We start from the raw sequence: 12951 nt of genomic DNA, 5'->3' as shown, positions 1-12951 counted from the left end.
ACAGTTATAGAGTATTACTACTCTAATTGTGAATCTTTACTGTTCCTGTTTCAATAGGGTGCTCTTGCTAAAATGAGCAATGGCAGAGAGAGACTTCCAGTGCAGACTTTGTTAAGATGCATGCAATCTAATCGTGGGTGTTACAGCCTAAACTCTAATCTGGCTCGAATAACAACAACAATCAAGGTTTGAGCCGAACATATGGAAGACACAGACTTTGATATGGTTAAATTGACGTTCCGTCAATATGTTTTATTTTTCCATAAATCATAAGTTTTCAAAAATTTACAAAACATTAACAAAAATCAAGTAGACAGGTAGAGAAGCTAAGGTAAACAGGTCTCTGACTAAACTGTTTTAAATGGACAGATCTTACCTAAACTCTCGTGAAAAGGAATAAAAAATAGGTGAGTCTTCAGGGCTACTGCTTACCTTCGCTAAACTAAATAAATAACAGAACGTGACTATGAAAAATTAACCCCTACCTGCTACAAAACAAAGTATCAAAATAAACAAACTAGTTAACACATTACGAACTAAGAATCAAAAGATGAACAGGAGCAAAACAATAAATGGAGCGGCATCTAGATGAATGATCGCCGGGCTTGCAGAGCACCGCCAGCCAGACCGCCTGAGCGCAAGCCACCACCGAGCTGAGTGAGGGCGAGAGACTGCAAGACAGAGAGAGACAGAGACGCCATTGCTGTCAGCCTTATGTAGTGGGAATCCCCAGTGACGTCACGGGCATCATCCAATCCTGGATAAGCTGGGTAGAAACACTCATCCTAGTACTTGATCGCAACAAGCACAAACCGGGAATAAATAGATTAATTAAATAACACAGACCCACGTAACACCCTTCACCTTAAGTGAATAAATTGTAAGGAAGAAAAAACATCTTACCTAAAACAAAAACTACAATTTATTCTATCAGACGCGTGATAAAGCGTCTGCAATAACATTATCCTTTCCACGGATGTGCCGAATGTCTAGTTGAAACGTTTGTAAAAACAAACTCCACCTCATCAAACGCTGGTTGTCATTTTTCATCCGACTAATAAAAAGTAAGGGGTTGTGATCTGTGTAAACAATTAAAGGATACGAAACAGAACCAATATAAACATTAAAATGTTGGAGAGCAAGGACAAGTGCGAGCGCCTCCTTTTCAATAGTTGAATAACCTCGCTGATGTTTATTAAATTTTCGCGAGAAGAAACAGACAGGGTGTTCGATTCTATTTATATCTGTCTGGAGGAGAACAGCACCTGCACCAGTGTCACTTGCATCAACAGCAAGAATAAAAGGAGAAGAAAAATCGGGCGCAGATAGGACTGGAGAACTAATCAAAATGGCTTTTATTTTCTCAAAACTCATCTGACATTCCTCAGACCATTCGAATGGTACATTTGGACTGAGAAGGTCAGTTAAGGGACAAGCAACTACAGTAAAATTTCTACAAAAATTTCTGTAGTATCCAACCATCCCTAAAATGCGACGGAGTTCACGGCGCGTAGTGGGCACTGGAAAATTATGAATTGCCTCCACCTTTGACTCGACCGGACGATTTGTCCACCACCCACAACTTTCCCAAGATAAGTCACAGTTGCTCGACCAAATTCACACTTTGCCAAATTGATAGTGAGGTTGGCACTCGACAGACGGTTGAATAAGGTCTCTAGTTGTTTTATATGCTTAGACCAAGACGTGCTATAAATAACCAAGTCATCCAAATACGCTTTGATGTTCTGCAAGCCTTCAATTACGCGGTTTACTAAACGTTGAAAAGTGGCCGGTGCGTTTCGAAGGCCGAAAGCCATTACGGTGTAATTTAGAAAACGATCTGGTGTAACGAACTCAGATATTTCCTTAGCACAGTCACTAAGGCCCACCTGCCAATAACCTCGGAGCAGATCAATTTTTGAAACAAAAACCGCATTCCCAACGCGATCCATGCAATCCTCCATACGAGGTAACGGATAACTATCAGGCTTGGTGAGATCATTTACACTTCTAAAATCAGTGCAAAATCGAAATGTGTTGTCAGATTTCTTTACAAGCAAACAGGGTGAACTCCATGGACTAGAGCTTGGTTCAGCGATGTTATTTTCGAGCATGAAATTTACCTCTTATTGCATCTGTTCTCGCTTTTCTGGACTTACCCGATAAGCATGCTGTTTTATTGGTAACGCGTCACCCACATCAATATCATGCTCAATTAAAGACGTACGGGTAGGAACATCCGAGAATAACTCAAGATGATTTTCAATAAGACCAACCACATCCGATCGTTCAGCAACTGTTAAATAGGAAAGATAAAAGTCAAGGTTTTGGACAATCTCAGAATTTTTTTGTCTTCCCGCCACTAACTCAGGAGCAGGAACATCCACGTCTTCCTCCTCCAACAACACGCCGTCAGCAACAATGGGAGACAAAGGACTGATCAACGGATCAGCACTGGACAGCGCACGGTGATCAGGAATTTCAGCACCGGACAGCGCCTCGTCAGTCAACGGAGTCTCTGTGGGCAACACAGTTAAAACAGCAGCATTCTCTTTAGACACATTTGACGATCATTCAAAGTAAGGCTTAAGCATGTTTATGTGACACAGCCGAGTTTTTTTCTTTCTGTCAGAAGTAGCAATCACATAGTCAAGTTCACTCACCTTTTCTTTAACTACATATGGGCCATAATAGCGAGCCTGCAATGCAGAACCTGACACTGGCATCTGACATCTGTAAATTTGATGATGGTGGTGGATCTATTTTATTCAGCTCAGGATTCAACACTGTCATACCCTCCAAGTTACTGATCAAACTAAGAGACCTGGATATCGACACATCACTATGCAACTGGATTATGGACTTTCTGACTAACAAACCTCAAAATGTTAGATCAGGTCACATCTGGTCCACCAGCGTCACACTCAACACTGGTGTACCACAGGGCTGCTGAGCCCGTTCCTCTACTCCCTTTTTACCATCGACTGCAGGGCTGTGAATAGATCCACCACCATCATAAAAACTATATATTTAATAAGTACTATCTAATGAATAAGTACTAGTATCTAATAAAATAAACCAGTGTCTAATGAGTAAGCACTAGTATATTTTGAAAACTCTAGTATTTAATTAATAGCACAAGTATTTCATTTAAAAGATATCTGAAAAATAAGCACAAGTAACATGAAAAAAGACACTAGTATGGCAGGGCTCGAAATTGCGACCATTTTGCTCACAAATGTGCCCGAAATTTTATCTATGCGACCTCAAAATATATTTGGGAGTATTTGTGCAAGTGCATGAATGTATTGTGTGCGACCAGTTTTTACTGTGCAAAATGTTCACCACATACGCGGATTCGGGAGACATTCATGCTGAATGCATCTCTGTGCTTGAAATTTGATGATGGTGGTGGATCTATTCACAGCCCTGCAGTCGATGGTAAAAAGAGAGTAGAGGAACGGGCTCAGCAGCCCTGTGGTACACCAGTGTTGAGTGTGACGCTGGTGGAGCAGATGTGACCTGATCTAACATTTTGAGGTTTGTTAGTCAGAAAGTCCATAATCCAGTTGCATAGTGATGTGTCGATATCCAGGTCTCTTAGTTTGATCAGTAACTTGGAAGGTATGACAGTGTTGAATCCTAAGCTGAAGTCCACAAACAGCATTCGTGCATAAGTGTTTTAATTGTCCAGGTGTGTGAGTACAGAGTGCAGTGCTATAGAGACTGCATCCTCTGTGCTCCTGTTGCCACGGTAAGCAAACTGATGTGGGTCCAGTGTGGATGGCAGAGAGTCTTTTAGATGTGCCAGGACCAACCGCTCGAAGCACTTCATGATGATGGGTGTGAGTACTACAGGGCGGTAGTCATTCAGGCATGTTGGGCTGGAGTGTTTGGGCACTGGCACAATAGAGGTGGCTTTAAAGCATGTTGGCACAGCTGCTAGGTTAAGCGACAGGTGGAAAATGTCTGTGAATACCCCAGCGAGCTGTTCTGCACATGCTTTGAAGACTTGCCCAGGAATACCGTCTGGTCCAGCAGCCTTACGCACATTGATCCGACTCAGTGCGTTGTGTACTTCTGAGGAGGTGAGTGTGATAGGTGAGTGGTCGGTGGAGGAAGTGATCCTGATGTAGGGTTTTTTATTGTCTCTTTCAAAGCAGGCATAAAAGTAATTTAGCTCGTTCAGGAAGGAGACGTCTGTGGGTGTGGACTGGCTGGGTGTGTAGTTGGTGATGGCCTGGATGCCCTGCCACATGCACCAAGGATCAGAGTTATAAAGGGCTCCTCTAGCTTTAGCTTGTAACAGTGCTTGACCTTTTTGATGCCCCTCGTCAGATTAGCCCTGGAAGTGCTGTAGGCCTGTGCATCGCCTGATCTGAAGGCAGTGTTGCGTGCTTTCAGCAGGAGGCGCACCTCCTTGTTCATCCATGGCTTCTGATTCGGGTATGTAGTGATCTGTTTCTGGGTTGTAACACTGTCTATGGTGGTGTTGATATATTCCAGAACAGAGGAAGTGTAACATGTCTGTGTGAAAGCCATGTGTGGCCTGGGAAGCAAACATACCCCAGTCTGTGTGTTGAAACCTGTCCTGGAGTGTGGAGTCTACCCCATCTTTGTGTAAACATGGTCTAATATTTTAGACCAAAAACAAGACCTAAACAACAGAATAGTTACTAGTAACTATTAAAATTAGTACTAGTATCTAATAAATAAAAACTATATATTAAATAAGTACTATCTAATGAATAAGTACTAGTATCTAATAAAATAAACCAGTGTCTAATGAGTAAGCACTAGTATATTTTGAAAACTCTAGTATTTAATTAATAGCACAAGTATTTCATTTAAAAGATATCTGAAAAATAAGCACAAGTAACATAAAAAAAGAGACTAGTAAGGCAGGGCTTGAAATTGCGACCATTTTGCTCACATATGTGCCCGAAATTTTATCTATGCGACCTCAAAATATATTTGGGAGCATTTGTGCGAGTGCATGAATGTGTTGTGTGCGACCAGTTTTTACTGTGCAATATGTTCACCACATGCGCGGATTCGGGAGACATTCATGCTGAATGCATCTCTGTGCTTGAAACGGGAAACGCAGCGCTCAGGAATGGTTTAAAACAGTTGTCATGTCAACTTGCTGCAGTAAACAAAGCCAAGTCCGTAATCCTTGCCCCGCCTTCGCGCTCTTCTTATTGGCCCACTGCTCTAGCACTGAAATATCAGCTGTCAATCACTCAGTTAAACGGACATCGCAAACGGGCCTACACTGAGTAAACTAATATCGCTACTCATGAAAAGACCGGTATTGCTATTAACATGACGTATGCATATAATAAGGTGCAGTACATGTCAAAAGCATCAGTGCAGTATCAGACAGCACCCGTGAGAACAGCACAGTTATATCGTTAACAGATTTATTCATGTCAAGCAGTGCGTGCAGGGCCGGTGGGCGCTCTGTGTATCTTTTGGACACTCAGTTACAGGGGCGTAGATTTAGGGTGGACGGTGGTGACATGTCCCCACCAATATCCACAAACTACCAAAATGTCCCCACCAATAATTTAATTCACTTAAAAACATCGCACTGTCAGTATAAACCTAGACATGCCGAAAGGGTTAAATCACGTTCTCTCCTCCAGTCGCACCGCCCCCAAACACATATGAACATTGTGATTGGCTCTGCCTTTCCCTGCTGTCATGTGAGTGGCTGCTTTCAGACCATAGTTTCAGATACAAACAGCGCCAAAACAAATGCGCAGGGGGAATTTCCCAATGTGCGAGGTGTAAGACAGACACGCACAAGTTAGGATGGAGGTAGCAAGAAGAGGTGGACATAAAGAGCTTTTTCCAACGAAAAGTGTAAGTCACATAAACTCAAGTTCGCTACTGAATGAGTCCATGATGATAATGCCGTTATGCTGGTGTTTTCACCGCTTTTACGTTCATTCTAACGTTAAAGCAGACTAGTCTGTAAACAATATTCCCTGAAAACTAACTGCAGAATAAACACCTACATGTAAACATATATGACCCTGCCAGTTCTCCTAATCTCTTAGAGTAACATCTCCAATTTTGGTTGAAACAATTTGTCAGAAAAACTACAGCCTGTGCTCCATCTTTTAATAATACTGAGAGATGTTTAATTTGTACGAAAAATAAACGAAAGTTTTTATTAAGCTCTCTCTTTATCAGTTATTAAACATCATTTTAACATTGCACTTTCAGGCCTGTAGCCAGCTTATTGAAAGGGATTATTTGTTTTCTAAAAAAACTGAACCTTTTTGCAGTTATTCACCTGATTTTCTGTTTAATTGAGGTATAAATATGACATTTTAGTGACATATTAAGAACTAATTTTTGTTGGATAATCCTGTTGGATAGTTATTACAACTACACTTTTTGATGTACCAAAACTATTTCCTACCATTTTGTCAAATTGCTTTATTTACATATTTAAACTGAAAATTTTATTACAGTTTTATAAATAATAAAAATACTTTGAACTAGAAATTAGGACTTTAAATTCTTAGAATAAAAAAATGAAGTAAAGTACAGATGCCAAAACCTCTAAATGCCATGTAAAATGAGCATTTTTCTTAGCCTTGTATATTTATGTTCAGTTATTTCACTTTAAAGGCAATGAAAAGAACGTATTTGTCACTATAAAAGGTAAATCACTGAGTCCACACACAGGAGTTGGAGAAAAATGCTCATTTTAGAAGAAAATATTAAATGGCATTCAGAGGTTTTTACATCTAAACTCTTCAAATATGTAAATATACTTATTTTTAAAATACAATTTTTTATCATAATTTTCTTTGGGAAATTTGTTAAAACTTGATTTAAATTAAAAACTAAAGCCTATAGGCAAATGACAAACTGGCCGGCACATTCAACCTTCCTCAGTGAGGATTTATCCATTTGAATAATGGGATAAATTCAAACATAATAATAATAATAATAATCCAACTGTTGGTCTTTCAAACCACTTGACCCCCCTTGGCTAACCGCATGACTATTTAATTTAACTTAATAAACTGTAAGAAGAGAGGATTAGTTAATAATACATTTTAATAGCAGTTAAATAATAAATAGCAATATATATATATATATATATATATATATATATATATATATATATATATATATAAACAATATTCATTCTTGGCGGGGGTGACTCGTCCCCAGTCCCCACCAATGTCAGGTGCAAACCTACGCCCTTGCTCAGTTATGTTATAAAAATGTATTTTCTTGAGATAACGGGACGAGGCATATTTTCCTCACGCTTGCATTTATACTGTTGATTTCAAATGCAATTAATATGTTTGTATAAAACTTGTAGTAATGATGCTTATGATTAGTGGGTGCGACAACATTTTTGCTGATGCGCCTGCATTTTTAAAGTTATGAGCACCGGTGCTACCAAGCAAAAAGGTTAATTTCGAGCCCTGCTAATGGGTGATGCCGTGGCATAGTGGGTTGCACCTTATCTCACAGCAAGAAGTATAGGTGAATTGAGCATGCTAAAATTGACTGTGGTGTATGAGTCTCTGAATAAGTGTGTGTGTTTCCCAGTGATGGGTTGTGGTTGGAAGGGCATCTGCTGTGTAAAACATACGCTGGATAAGTTGGCGGTTCATTCCACTGTGGAAACCCCAATTACAGTTTTTTTTTCATTTGTTTTGCCACAAATTTCAGAACCCTGTTATCAATTTTCAAAACTCGAAACATTCACTACTTTAAACACAGACTCTCCAGTGTTCAATACTCTGCATGCTGCATTCATTTGCTTTGAGAAGTCTTGCATTTGAAGGATCATTGGTTCACATAATCCTTTTATCATATAAATACTACAGGAACAAACTTTAGATCACCAGCACACAAGATGCACATCGTTACAGTAAACAATCTTTTACAGTCATTTTTGTTTAAAATATATGATACAGGTTTCATAATGGTTTATACATAAGTGTAGAGGGAACAGTACAGACAGTGGATACACTAAACTAAGTTTATTCCAACGCAATCTCATGGCAATTCGTAACTTTTTGATTTAGTGGCTAATTCTCATTCCATCATAATGTAGGTTTACTGTCATTTTTTTTCTCACTGCAAGTCCCCATATAGAAAGCTTATATTTGGCATGATATATGGCAAGATATGGAAATTACAACTGGTCCCGACATACTGTATTTAAAATCTTATAATAGTCAATAACTTGTCAAAATCCCTGTTTACATTTTTTTTAGCCATATCACGTGTGTGTGTGTGTGTGTGTGTGTGTATGTGTGTGCATAAAAAGGCTCTTGTACAACAAATTCAAAAGGCTTGATCTCAACAATAGCTGATAGTCACTTTTGCTGGAACTTGATTCCAGGGTCTCCTGTTTACAAGACAGGCACTTTGACCAACTAAGCTAAAGCGCCAAACGACCTTGACAGGGGCTAATTTTTTTAATTGAAAAAAGAAAAAATAACTAACAACTGTAGCGCTGCATGCACTCTTAACAAAAAGCCACCCTGGCACCTGTACATTAGGCACTGCTGGGATTTGAACCCTGGATCTCCTGTTAACAAGACAGACGCTTTGACCAACTAAGCCACAGCTGAAAAGAAGGCAGGACGTTTTTGCACACAGAGACTAAAAATACACATTGAGTCTAAAAATCGCAAGCAAAGAAGTTGTTTAACTCTATTTGTCACAGTATTCATTACGCCTCAAAGCTATACAATTTTATAATTCGATCCGGCAAGCTATATAAAACAAGCACACGCACCACCTGGACTAAGGCGCTGCTGGGATTTGAGCCCAGGATCTCCTGTTTACAAGACAGGCGCTTTGACCAGCTAAGCCACAGCGCCACAGAAATTCACTGTTAGAAACATTTGCCCAATAACAAAAATCAAAGGAGAAAAAACAATACACAACAAAAACCAGCATGTCAGGATGCAGAAAATGCAGACAAGATGGACATGGTCTTTTAGAGTCTGGAGGATCATGTCTCAAACCTGACCGGTAACCTGGCCTCTGTTCAAGATGTGTGAATTTATTTTTATTTAATCTATCCTTAATCATGTGTTAAGTGTTTTTTGGAACCTCCAGTTTCATTACATCCAAACTCAGAGTCAGCTCGGAAAATGGAAATCAGGACAAACATATGCTATCGGCCATTGAAAGAGTTTCAGATCAGAAAGCCACTCTCCCATAATCTGAGGGAAAGGTGCAGTTTGGATTTGAACCTAGCACCTGCTGTTCCCAAGACAGGTGCTCTGGCCTACTTAGTCTTAACACTAAAAGAAAAAACGTCTGGATACGATACTTCCAAACGCAGTTTCATCTAAGACAGTGGGGGGAAAGCAAAATTTACTATGCTTTCTACTCAGTTCCTTTGCACATGCATAAAGAGGCTCTTGTACGACAAATCTAAAAGGCGTGATCTCAACAATAGGTGGCAGTTACTTTTCCCCAAAACCACAGGTTGCCTTCGAGTCATTCCTCAAGCCCACTAGGCCCTACACTGTTTTCTAATCTCCCTTATTTAAAACAGCTCAATTTAGTCATCGGCTTTATTGTAGAGTACCCCTAGTATCTGAGCCTGCACTGCGCAATGAAAGAAAGAAGCAAAACGGGATGGACAGATGCCTAAAATGTTAGAAACGCACCACACCTTAAGTCAGTGAAGATAAAGAGCCAAGCTTGCGACTCTGGTGGAACTAGAACCCACAACCTTTGAACGGCTCAGCTCACAGCCTAGAAGTCCAATGCACTATCCATTGCGCCACAGAGCCTGGGTGCTCTGCTGCCTCTAGCACTGTTGCACAGAAAACACTTTTTAGTACTTTCTGGCCCATGAACGAATGGCCAACTGTCAACAAGGCACTGCTGGGATTCAAACCCAGGATCTCCCGTTTACTAGACAGGCGCTTTGACCAACTAAGCCACAGCGCCAAACAACTGTGGAAGGGGCTAATTGTTTAATTCGAAAAAAGAAAAAAAAACTAACAACGGTAGCGCTGCATGTGTCAATGTCTGGACTTGAAATATTAAAGTCCAATTGGTTAGGCATTACCACACTATGCTTTATAAAGCCATCGTCCAAAGCTCTCTTGAACGAGCAGCGTTCTTAAGGATTTGAGTTTTGTTAAGAAACCGACTGCTAAACATCCCGCTGCGTAAACACTCATTACTCTTAACAAAAAGCAACCGTGGAACCCGTACATTAGGCACTGCTGGGATTTGAACCCAGGATCTCCTGTTTACGAGACAGGCGCTTTGACCAGCTAAGCCACAGCGCCACAAAAACTCGCTGTAAGAGACATTTGCCTGATAACAAAAATCGAAGTAGAAAAAAATAATACACAACAAAAACCAGCATGTCAGGATGCAGAAAATGCTGACAAGACGGACGTGGTCTTTTAGAGTCTGGATGATCATGTCTCAAACCTGACCGGTAATCTGGCCTCTGTTCAAGATCAAAGCAAAAAATGCATGAATTTATTTTTATTTAATCTATCCTAAATCATGTGTTAAGTGTTTTTTGGAACCTCCAGTTTCATTACATCCAAACCCAGAGTCAGCTCGGAAAATGGAAATCAGGACAAACATATGCTATCGGCCATTGAAAGAGTTTCAGATCAGAAAGCCACTCTCCCATAATCTGAGGGAAAGGTGCAGTTTGGATTTGAACCTAGCACCTGCTGTTGCCAAGACAGGTGCTCTGGCCTACTTAGTCTTAACACTAAAAGAAAAAACCTCTGGATATGATACTTCCAAACGCAGTTTCGTCTAAGACAGTGGGGGGGGAAGCATAATTTACTATGCTTTCTACTCAGTTACTTTGCACATGCATAAAGAGGCTCTTGTACAACAAATCCAAAAGGCGTGATCTCAACAATAGGTGGCAGTTACTTTTCCCCAAAACCACAGGTTGCCTTTGAGTCATTCCTCAAGCCCACTAGGCCCTACACTGTTTTCTAATCAACCTTATTAAACAAAAAACTGGATGGCGGAGAGGGTGCCGGATTTTTATAAGGAATTGTTAAGAGCTTGGGGCAAATTTTTAAACAATGTGCATTTTAAACCTCTAGGGAGAGAGAACATTTTAAATCAGCCTCTTTTCTTAAACAACTGCATTTTAAATCAAGGGAGGGAGATTTGTTTAAAGAAATGGTGGGTGGCAGGAATAGTTAAAGTAAGGGATATTTTATATGAGTATAAAGAAGGTTTTTTACCAGTACAATGCATTATTGATGCCATGGAAGAAGCAAAGGAAGAATATAGCAGACAAGAAATAAAAAATAAGTACGAAATAATTAAAACTGCAATCCCTCAAGAATGGATTCAAAAAATTGAAAATAAAGAAGATGACGTTGATGGAATGGAAGTGTATGTGAGAATAGGGGAGAAATTGAATGATTTTAAGGAATGTACTGTGAAAAGTTTTTATTGTGTTTTTAGGGATGCAGTTTTTAAGAAACCTGTGGCAATTGTATACTGGATGCAAAAATACGAGATAACAAATGAGAACAACATATGGGAAAACATGAGAGGTATTTTTATACAAACAAAACTGGCAAACTTAGAATATTTTATTAGACACAGAGTGATTTTTACTGATGCCATTTTAAATAAAATTGGGATGGAACAAGATGCAACATGTAAAGTGTGTCACGAAGATGATGAGGGGCTTTTACATTTATTTTTACATTGCAAACAGTTGGATGATTTTAATGAAAGATGTAAAGAAATGATATCGATATTAAAAGGGGAGGAAGAAATGGAATGGAATAAGGTTTTAATGTTGGGATTGGAAAATGTATGTGCATGTAAAAACAAAAAGCTAATTAACTTACTGATAATGTTGATGAAAAACGCAATATGGGAAAGAAGAGTTGTAATGAGGAAGGAAAAAGTGCGACTAAATGTATGGAACATTTTTAAAAGAAAATTCGTAAAGTATGTACAATATTTGTTTTATTATTTTTATCATGAAGAAAAAGTTGATGTTTTTTACAATGTTTTTACAGTTGAAGTATGTCAGATTTTAAAGGACTGTGAATTGGACATTACTTTTTTAAAGGACTGAAAGGACCCTGGAAATAGGACCATCGACCACAAATGAACTGCTTTTGAAATGAGATGTCTTGTGCAAATATGTGTAAAATGTAAAATTGCAATTGTATGAAAATTTCTTAATAAAAAAAAATATATATATATATATATAGTGGTTAGTACTCTGCGTTGTGGCCGCAGCAACCCCAGTTCGAATCCGGGTCACGGCAGGTTTTTCAAGGTGACATTGGTGTCGCACTCTGTGTTGCCATCCGTTATCTCCAGCCTTCTTTTAGTGCAGGCTGTGCTAATGGCACGTCCTGAATGTTTACGTTTCCTAAAGTGTGGAAGACTAGGGATATGATATAAGAGAAATAGGATCTTTGATGCCAGCATGCTGTGTAGATAAGTACTGATCAAGTCACGCTTCTAAGGCACGGAAGGAATCTTTTCAATTGTTGAGTGTCCATTCATTGCCACAACAGCAGAAAGACATTCTGCAGTTATCATTGATCTATTTAATGTCTCCTACATGACATGAAGTCCAAACTATTGTGTTGTACTGATGTCTACACCTACAAAAACCATAAACCCAACCTCAAAGTAACCTGTCGTGTTTTAGCAACCTCCACACCAACCATAAGCTTAAAACCCCATCTCACGGTAAACTTTAGTGTACTGTAAAGGTCTGCGCCGACCACAACCCAAACCTTGCCTACTTGTAAATTACTGTTGTGGAGCCCGGATAGCTCAGTCGGTAGAGCATCAGACTTTTAATCTGAGGGTCCAGGGTTCAAGTCCCTGTTCGGGCGTGTGACACTCATTTTGTGGAGCCACAGCTTTTGCCGTTGAGCTATCGCTTGATGAAATTTTCATCTGGATGCACAATAT

The 12951-nt window shown here is 39.5% G+C and overlaps 1 long non-coding RNA gene and 4 other non-coding genes across 5 annotated transcripts in view; 1 reads left to right on the top strand and 4 right to left on the bottom strand.

The window, feature by feature from the left end:
• Window positions 1-224: 224 nt before the first annotated feature.
• Window positions 225-12951, bottom strand: part of LOC141381734 (uncharacterized) — a 16534-nt gene continuing 3807 nt past the window's right edge. The window contains exon 3 of the long non-coding RNA XR_012402380.1: window positions 225-2518. This is a non-coding gene — a long non-coding RNA (uncharacterized lncRNA). The remainder of the gene's footprint in view (window positions 2519-12951) is intronic.
• On the bottom strand, window positions 8797-8870 carry trnat-ugu (transfer RNA threonine (anticodon UGU)). Its single transcript has one exon. It is a non-coding gene; the product is annotated as a tRNA-Thr (tRNA).
• Window positions 9884-9957, bottom strand: trnat-agu (transfer RNA threonine (anticodon AGU)). Its single transcript has one exon. It is a non-coding gene; the product is annotated as a tRNA-Thr (tRNA).
• On the bottom strand, window positions 10231-10304 carry trnat-cgu (transfer RNA threonine (anticodon CGU)). Its single transcript has one exon. It is a non-coding gene; the product is annotated as a tRNA-Thr (tRNA).
• Window positions 12800-12872, top strand: trnak-uuu (transfer RNA lysine (anticodon UUU)). The gene has a single exon. It is a non-coding gene; the product is annotated as a tRNA-Lys (tRNA).

Source organism: Danio rerio, chromosome 4, assembly GCF_049306965.1.
Source record: "Danio rerio strain Tuebingen ecotype United States chromosome 4, GRCz12tu, whole genome shotgun sequence".
NCBI classification, from domain to species: Eukaryota; Metazoa; Chordata; class Actinopteri; order Cypriniformes; family Danionidae; genus Danio; species Danio rerio.
This window is presented reverse-complemented; position numbering and strand designations above follow the sequence as displayed.